General features: G+C 30.6%; 1 pseudogene; it reads right to left on the bottom strand.

The window, feature by feature from the left end:
- LOC107024169 overlaps positions 1 to 1,277 on the bottom strand; it is a 3,836-nt pseudogene extending 2,559 nt beyond the window's left edge.
- Between the last annotated feature and the right edge of the window lie 9,203 nt (positions 1,278 to 10,480).

The raw sequence follows: 10,480 nt of genomic DNA on the forward strand, positions 1-10,480 counted from the left end.
CTGGTGTGGGGGTGGGTTGGGGGGCTGGATCGAGGGTAGGGGTGAAAAATAAAATTTTGAAGTTCAAAATATTTTTAAAAAATAAACTTTAATTTTTTTTGGAAGCGTGAGGTGGAAGTCGAGAGTTGAAATATTAATAGGGACCCATATATGAAAGTTTTGAAAAATTGCTTCTAAAACTTGGTAACAGAATTTTTTTTTGAAAATTTGAAAAAAACTTGCAATACCCATATTTGACCCGTAGTTTACCCATAATATACCCATAATATACACACACACACATTTGGAAATGTACTACTCTCTCTGTCCCTATTTACTTGTCCATATTTCCTCTTTTAAATTTTCCTATTTACTTGTCCATTTTGACAAATCACGAAAGGACAAAAAAATTTCCTATTATACCCTCATTTAAACTTCTTTAAAATTTCTAAGTTTTAATTCATCCTTTTTGAAACCATATTTGATAAGGGTAAAATTGTAACTTCACCATGTTAATTATTGTTATCTTAATATGTGTGTCTTTTCTAAAGTGGACAACTAAATAGAGACAGAGGGAGTACTATTTATAGTGGTAATCTGGAAAGATGTAACTTGGCTACTACTTGTCAAGTGTAAGATAGTGTCCACATGGCCTTCACAATTGCTTGCAACAAGACAAGTAATGTGATTCATTATTTTTGGTGGGCTCTGTGTGACATTATGATTGTTTTACAACACTTCCCCTTAGATGTCTATGTAAATGAAAAGTTGAAAACACATGTACATAGATTTTCACAATACGTTTTACTTCTTGCCTCGTTAAAAACCTTTCTAGGAAAACAAAATCTAGTGGGACAAAACCTAGTTGAACGAATTTGTTTTATATCAATATTACCATTCTTCTGGAGATCATGTGCAAATAATAGTTTTGATGAGATATGTTTCGTTCTATCTCCTTTTATGAAGCCTCCTCTTAATTGAGCTATGCATTCAACATTGTCTTCAAAGACCACAGTGGGTATCTTGACATTATATTTCAAACCACATTTTTCTTTGATAAAATGTATCACTGATCTCAACAATACGCATTCTCTACTTGCTTCATAAATGACTATTATCTCAGCATGATTTGAAGAAACGATTATGGACTACTTCGTAGATCTCCATGATATAGCAATTCCTCCGCATGTGAAAAAATAGCTTGTTTGAGATTGAACTTTATGTGGATCAGGTAAATAACCTGCATCTGCATGACCAACAAGATCTGCACTATCTTTGTTAGTGTAAAATAGACCCATATCACTAGTCCCTTTTAGATATCGCAATATATGTTTAGCTCCATTCCAATGTTTTCATGTAGGAAAAGAACTAAATCTTGCTAATAAATTAACAGAAAATGCTATGTCAGGTCTCGTATAATTAACAAGATACATAAGTGCGCAAATTGCACTAAGATAAGGTACTTCAGGACCAAGAGATTTCTCATTCTCTTCTTGAGGTCGGAACGGATCTTTACTCACTTCAAGTGATCGTACAATCATTGGAGTACTTAATGGATGTGCTTTGTCCATGTAAAATTGTTTCAAAATTTTCTCAGTATAGACAGATTGATGGATTAAGACCCCGTCTAATAAATGTTTAATTTGTAGACCAAGACAAAGTTTTGTCTTTTCAAGGTCTTTCACCTCAAATTCTTTCTTTAGATATTCAATTGCCTTTTGGACCTCTTCTGGAGTTCAATGAGATTAATGTCATCAACATAAACTGCAAGAATAACAAACCCTGACGTTGTTTTCTTAATTAAAACGCAAGGGCAAATGACATCATTTATATAATCTTGTTTTATCAAGTACTCACTGAGGCGATTATACCACATGCGTCCTGATTGTTTTAAGCTATATAATGACTTTTGTAATCTGATTGAACACATTTCTCAAGGTTTTGAACTATATGCTTCAGGAATTTTAAGTCCTTTTGAAATTTTCATATAAATATCATTATTAAGTGAGCCGTAAAGATAAGCTTTAACCACATCTATTAGATGTATTTCAAGATTTTCATGAACTACTAAACTGATGAGATATCGAAGAGTTATTGCATCCATAACTGGTGAATATGTTTCTTCATAGTCGACACTAGGTCGTTGAGAGAATCCTTGTGCAACAAGGCATGCCTTGTCTCTTACAATTTCATTTCGCTTACGCACAAAAACACATTTATAGCCAACTGATTGTACACCATTTGGGGTTTGGACTACAAGTCCAAAAATCTCACGTTTAGTAAGTGAGTCTAATTCTGATTGAATTGCCCTTTTCATTTTGGCCAATCACATCTTCGTCGACATTCTTCGACAGAAAAGAGTTCAAGATCATCATTGTCTTGCATAATTTTAAGTGCAACATTATATGCGAAAGCATTATTAACTATAATTTTCGATCGATCTACATTTATCTCATCACCCGTAGAACTTATTGAAAGTTCTTCATTCACTTGACTCTCGGGTTCACTGATCCCTTCAGAAATATCAGGATTAATCAGATCTTGAATCTTATCTTCATGAGATTCTTTTGTAGTGTACTTCATTTTCTAGCATTTTTATCCTTTGAATCCACTGGTCTACCACGCTTCAAACATGTTTGTGATTTAGAAGTCATGACACTCGTAGATGGTCCTTTTGGAACGTCAATTCGGATAGTCACATTTAATGCAGGAGTGTGTGACTTTGTTATCCTTTTCAAATCAGTAAATGCGTCTGGCATTTGATTTGCTATGTTTTGCAAATGGATAATCTTCTGGACCTCCTGTTCACACATAGGAGAACGGGGATCGAAATGAGATAATGATGAAACTTTTCACGCAATTTCACTTTTAAGTTCTTTTTTCTCTCCCCTAATTGCGCAAAATTTGTTTCATCAAATCGACAATCTGCAAATCTTGTAGTAAATAAATCTCCCGTCATTGGATCGAGATAGCTAATTATGGAAGGTGAATAAAACCCAACATATATGTCTCACCTTCTTTGAGGGCCCATCTTAGTGCGCTGAGGTGGTGCTACTGACACATATACAACATATCCAAAAATTCGTAGATGAGCAATATTTGGTTCATAACAAAATAATAATTGTGACGGAGAGTATTTATTATAATGAGTCAGTCTGAGACGAACAAGCGATGTTGCATGTAAGATAGCATGGCCCCAAACAGTAGTAGGTAAATTACTTTTCATAAGTAGAGGTTTTGCTATAAATTGTAGACGCTTAATAAATGACTCAGCAAGGCCATCTTGAGTATGAACATGCGCTACAAAATGTTCAACTTTTATCCCTATTGATAAGCAATAATCATTAAAAGCTTGGGATGTGAATTCTCCAGCATTATCAAGGCGAATTGCCTTAATGTGATAATCTAGAAATTGCTCTCTTAATCGTATTATTTGTGCTAATAATTTTGCAAACGCCAGGTTGCGAGATGATAAAAGGCACACATGAGACCATCTTGAAGATACATCTATTAGGACCATAAAATATCTAAACAACCCACTAGATGGGTGAATAGGTCCACATACATCCCCATGTATACGTTCTAAAAATTGAGGGGATTCAATGTTTACCTTCATTGGTGATGGCCTAGTTATCAATTTGCCTTGATAACAAGCAGCGCATGAGAATTCATCACATGTAAGAATCTTAGGTTCTTTAATGGATGTCTTTTTGAATTTTCAATAATTCGTCTCATCATTATTGATCCAGGATGATCCATTCGGTCATGCCAAAGTACAAAAGTTTTTAAGTCAGTAAACTTCTGATTTACGTTTGAATGTGCTTCAACTCTACTTGTTTTTGCATAGTATAAGCCAGAAGATAAAGTTGATAATTTCTCTAACACGTATTTCTGGTTTGAGACAATCTTGGTAATGCCAAGGTATTCAACGTTCATTTCATTTATTGTCTCAATATGATATCTATTTCGACGAATATCTTTAAAACTTAACATGTTTCTTGGGATCTAGAGGAGAACAATGCATCTTCTATAACAAGTTTTGTCCCCTCGGCCAAGAATATTGTAGCTCTTCGGAGCCTTCTATTATGTTCAAATTACCAGAAATTATAGTAATACATTTCCTTTTCTTCTAAGCAAGTAAGAGAAGTATTTCTCATCTTTGAATATGGCGTTCGTTGTTCCACTATCTATTACACAAATATCTTCATGATTGATCATTGATTTAAACGAAGTTTAGGACATATTCATATTTTCTTCAAAACAAATATAAACAAAGTAAGATAATACTATTAAACAGGGCTATTATATTTACAATGATTAGAAAAACACAAACATACTAACTAACATACTAACTAATACAAACAAACAAAAAATGAAACTATCCAAATTATCTTGGGATCGTCACTGATCGTTTTTCCTTTAGGAAATACAAAGAAATCAATCACATCCAGATGCATAGGCTCAACATTTGATTCTGCATTATTGTTCATCTTATGCATGGGTTCAATATTATCTTCAGATATAAAGTTTGCTTCTGATTATCATCAACCTTATTCAAGAATGCTTGATAGAGCTGAACCAGACGCTTAGATGATCGGCAAGCACGCGATCAGTGCCCTATTCCTCCACATCTATGACATACAATTTCTGAATTTTTCTTTTGTATCACTTCTTGCATCTCACCCTTTCTTTTATACTGTTGGTTATTTGTTGGTGCAAGACGACCATCATGATTATAATTTATTTTACGACCACGACCATAATCGGAGCCACGACCACGATAGGAGCAACGATCTCTTTCTCGTTGGTGATAATTTGCCTGATTCACTTCAGGGAGTGGCATAGAACCAACAGGTCGACTTTCATGATCTTTATCAAATGGTCGTTATGTCGTTCAACAATAAGAAGATGCGAAAGTAATTCAGAATACTTTTTAAAATTCATTCCTCGATACTGCTGCTGCAGGAGCATACTCGAGGCAGAAAATGTGGAGTATGTTCAGTGACCTCTTCTCGGCATAAATTTAACTGTAATATAATTCTATACATGGAAGAAATATATTCAGTTATACTTTTAATGTCAGATAATTTCATATTAAACCAATCATGACGTGTCTGTGATAGAATGACCAACTTCAGGTGGTCATATCTATCTTTTAAATTTTTCCACAATATAAGGGGGTCTTTTATAGTGAGATATTACATTTTCAACCCTTCGTCAAGATGGTGACGGAGAAAGATCATAACTTTTGCACGTTCTTGACTGGATGCTTGACTATTATCTTTGGTGGTTCTACCAAACCCATTGCATCCAAGTGATTTCAACATCTAGTATCCATGATGAGTATTCTTTCCTCGATATATCCAAGGAACCAAATTCAAGTTTAGAAATATTTGACATTTTTTAGAAAAATAGAATTCTTACCTTTTTTACCTATTTAAATTAGCTCAAGTTGTCAGAGTCTCGTGCTGATAACGTGTTATAAAATAAATAGCTAACAAATTAATAATAATAAACTAAATTAAGAACAAGAACAAACAAAGAGATAGTATAATATTGATATATGCCAAACTTTTCTCTTATGACTTTATATTTGGAAATGTACTACTATTATAGTGGTAATTGGAAAAGATGTAACTTGGCCACTATTTGTCAAGTGTAAGATAATGTCCACATGGCATTCACAATTACTTGCAACAAGACCAGTAATGTGAGTCATTATTTTTTGTGGGCTCCATGTGGCATTGCCATTATTTTACAAATCAGGATTTTCTTTTAATTTTTTTTATTTTCAAAATTAGTCTTTTTTTTTCATGAAAATTTGTGACTTTTATGAAAATTTGTGATTTTTATAAAGAGTTGTACCTTCTATGAAAAATTGTGACTTTTATGAAAGGTTGTGACATTTCCGAAGGGTTATAATTTTTTCAAAGAGTTTTAACCTTTTCAAAAAGTTGTGACTTATATGAAATGTTCTGAACTTTTCGAAGGTTGTTACTTTTCCTTAGAATTGTAACATTTTCGATTAGACACAATAATCATTTGTTCACACTACCCTTTATTGTCTATAAAATATATAGAAGACTTCCCTGCCATTTTAAAATAATGAAAAATTTGAACTTCTTCTTCTTCATCTGGACAATTAAATATTTGTGTACTTAGCTCTGACTCATTGACACCACTGCTTTTGTATCAATATACTGGTGAACAGAATCGTATTATTGAGAAGCTATATTCCTTTAAACACTGGGTACTAGAGAGGAATAATTTCCTTAAGGGGAAAATATTGTGCATTCAATGAGCTCGATTTTTTTCATTCTGTTTCATTCTATTTTTGAAGAACCTAGTATGTTTTCTTCGGTCATTACTTAATACTTATATTATTAATTGTTGTTTTTTAGTACATGCCTTAAAATTTGTTGTTCATGTTTATGCAAAGTTATTGTTATAAGTATTTATTAGTACATATTAAATAATAACGTTCATTGAGTATTCAATCAAATTTTCTCTAGTGAAATTGTTAAAGGTACAATAAGAAAAGCCCTTACAAATCCCTAATTTCTTCATCAACAACGTCATTCCTTTACATACAAGGATGTGATTTTGTGTTCTTTAAAAATCCTCTGAGAGTTAATAAGTTTCCATGTCCATAGTTTTTGATTTTTTTTTGTTATCTATTTTTACTAAATTTATGAGTGGTTATTATGAGTACTTTAAGGATTGAAAGTGTTAGTCAATTTTTTTAGGTATGTTATTTCAAAACATAGGAACTTTTTCGGTTAGAATAGTTTGTTATCATCATTAGATATCTCATAATTTACTCCCTTTAATGTATGTTTTTTCTTGCTGTTTTGTTGTTTCCTTAAAATTGTATGGATTATTTTTTGTTGGGTATGTATATGATCTCACTAGGACAAAAAAATTTTTCCTTCTAATGTTTTTCTTTTTTCCTTCTGATTTGACTCATCCAAATATTGTTTGTATGAGTTATGACTAGCTTAATTTGAAGAATATGAAACAAAACCTAATTTTAATAAAAGAAATATCTTAAACTACAAAAGATATGTCTATTAACATAAATTTGTTGTCCTTCATGTCCCAAGTCTTTGTCGAGCATTTGAGTTATCTAGGTTAGGATCATTTTTAATTTTTTAATGTTCGAAAATATTTGTTTAAGATGAGTCTAGAATCCAACATTTTGATCTACTTGTACTTTCATATGCAACAATTATATATACATATTTTTTTAAAAAAAATTGTAAATTAAAGTTGCATTCATGAAACATCTAAGAAGACCTTCAGAGCATCTGTTTAATGAAGAATGAATTTATAAAAAGGTTCAAAAATATTATTTTGTTGTTGTTTCTAATTCATTTTTTTCTTTCTATAAATTATGTTAGAGTAACAAAGTAACAATAACGAAAGTGGGGAATGTTTGGCCTCAGACAAGTAAATTGTCTCTAAAAAATTTATGGAATAAAGGATAAATATATCCCTAAACTTTCAAAAATAATGTACAAATATCATTTTAAGTCAATCCAAACAAGCTCTAAGTAATTTCCATTAACCCATTAAAAAAAGGGAAAATTGTATATAATAGCAAACTATTGATTCAAATTAAATGCTATAAATATACTTTGATTTAATTGTATACTATAGCAAACTATTGCTATTTTTATCTCTCTCTTTGGTGGAATCTGCTCGCCACTCTCGTTTTGTGGCAGCCTGGCTCGCCTCTCGCTTTTATACAAACACAAATGTATAAAATATTTTTGTGTTTGTATTTGTATAAAACGAGAGAAATTGTATATATACATATATTTTCGTTTCCCTCTCTCCCCTCTCCCAGATCTCGCTTGCCACTGTCGCTTACAAAAAGAAACTAAATGTATAAATTGTGTTTTCGTTTGTATAAAGCGAGAGAAAATTGTATATACACATGCAAATATATATATCTTCATCCTATACACTTGTAATTATACAATTCAAATATTCTCTTGCCCAATTTTATTTTGTCTTTCTCTCTTTCTCTTATTATACATACACAAATTATACAATTAATCTTTTCTATACAACTGCTTTCTTTTGTATATGTATAGCGAATTATATTACTGGTTTCTTTATATATGTATAGCGAATTATACAACTTTTTTTTTGTACATGTATAGCGAAATATTCATATTTATGTTTGATATGGAGTATAATTATGTAAAGTATAACTATAACATACAAATATGATTTTTATGCTTGTTATATGTAAAAGTTACTCTTAAGAAAAACTAAAACTAAAAGTTGCAGCGACAAGAGCTTTAGAAACACTCTAAAAAGGAGGATTAAAAATTGAAATATGCAATAGAGGTGATCAAGAAATGAAGAAAAATAGTTAAGAGATGTTGAAGAAGAAGGGGTGAGTTTAGGCTTTTAAAAACTGATTGAAAAATATTTTTCAAAAATAGGTCAACCAATTTTTTTAAAAAAGAAGTGGACGAAAATTCAAGACCCAAATGCACCTGAGTTTGTGTATACACATGCTTGGTTCAAACAACATTGAGGTACATTTCTCACATTCCCTATAATTTGGATTTATAACTTTTTAAAAAATAAACGATATTTTAGTATATTTTTTAACACTTAGCTTTATACATGATGATACACGTGATTATAAAATCACTCATACATGAGATACACAAAAATGTATCACTTGTATTTTGTGTATATATCAAATATATACAGTGATACATGTGAAAAGCAATGTTATGTTCAAATGAAAGTTGTTTGTAAAGTTCCCATATTGGGCAAGCGACCCAATTTTGAACAACTTTTTTTTGGGAAATTTACATAAATATACTACTAATAAAAAATATTTATTATTTATAGCAATAATATCTTTTTTTCATTTAATCACTTTTAATTCATTTATAATACAAGTTTAATACATATTACAAAGAACAATTTATCATTTATATATAATACAAGTTTTAATGATAGTTAATACATTTTCACACATTTTAATACACTTATAATACAATGTGTCAATTTTTTACCAAACAAACATAATATATTTCAAAAAACAATGATAATTCATATAAACTGCATACATAATTCAATTTTAATACATATTGCAGATTTAATATAGTACTGCTATAAATAGTAATAAATAAAAAGTATAGCTAAAATCTGTAATTATTTATTAAAATGCATCAATTTATGTAACTTTTTCTTTTTTTTTTTTTTTTTTTTTGCAATAGAACAACAGTTCTGAAAATCTTATGATATTTTAAAAAATTTGTGATATGATTAATTTTTATTTTTATTAATTTAATATTTAGCGGATAAACTTTTACGTGTATGTACCAACGGAAAAGATAGTTTATGGTGTTGGGTTTTATTTGTCCTGATTTTTTTAATCATAAATAGGTTTCCTTTTAGGAAAAGGTTTTGGATTGACTAATCCTTTTTCTAGTAGGAAAAGGTTTAGGACTCTATAAGTAGAGGAATGTTCCTTCTAACTTAATCAGCATTCACAATGTAGTCTTAAGGGCTTTGAGAGTTTTGGTTAGAGGGAGAATTTGTGGGTCACAAGCTTGATACGTTATCACTTGTATGAACCTCCCATGTATTTCGAGTGAATTGGTTGAGGTTGTTCCCCTATGTATTTTGTACTCTCATATTTATAGAGGATTGCTCATCTCCTTTGTGGACGTAAGTCGATTGACCGAACCACGTTAAATCTTTGTGTCTTTTGGTATATTTCTCGTTGTCTTCTTACTCGTGATCTTTTGAGGTTTACTTTGCTATCTTCCGCATTTATACCTGCTTATTTTCGATCTTAACAGATTGGTCACTCGTTTTATTTTATTTCTCTTATATCAGCTAAATTCGAAATGTTTTTTCGATCCTCAACTCCTATAGAAATTATTGTGGCTAAACAATACAAAGTAGAAGAATGGATTTCCAACGCCAAGGAAAAAAAAAAAAGTAAAACTCACATCCAAAAAATATAATCACCCACAACCAAAAAACAAAAGAAAATACAAATTCAAGAAGCGATGAAGAATAATTATCAATTTCACACAACCCAGTGAATAATTAATATATAAATAGAGTATACATATAAAATATAACCGTGTATAAAATATGTACATACCTCTTATATATGGTTATATAATGTATATACATTATGTATATGTTCATTGTATAGTATATAACCGAGTCCGGAGCCTAAAGAATATAAAATATTAATAAAAATTTCAAAACGGTATATAAAATTTTATATTAACCAAAACGACAAAATCGCTGGAACAACAACGATTTCCTCCACCGAAAAAGCAAAATCGCTGCTACTGCAGCAATTTTGCAAAATGTAAAGAAAATAGGCAACGATTTTCTTAAAATTTCTTTTTAAAAAAAATGAAAATTTTAAAATGAAATCGCTGCATAGGCTGTGATTTTCTTGAAATTTTTTTCTTTTTTTTTTAAAAACGAAATCGCTGCATATATA

The sequence above is a fragment of the Solanum pennellii genome, chromosome 1, assembly GCF_001406875.1.
Source record: "Solanum pennellii chromosome 1, SPENNV200".
Lineage (NCBI taxonomy): Eukaryota > Viridiplantae > Streptophyta > Magnoliopsida > Solanales > Solanaceae > Solanum > Solanum pennellii.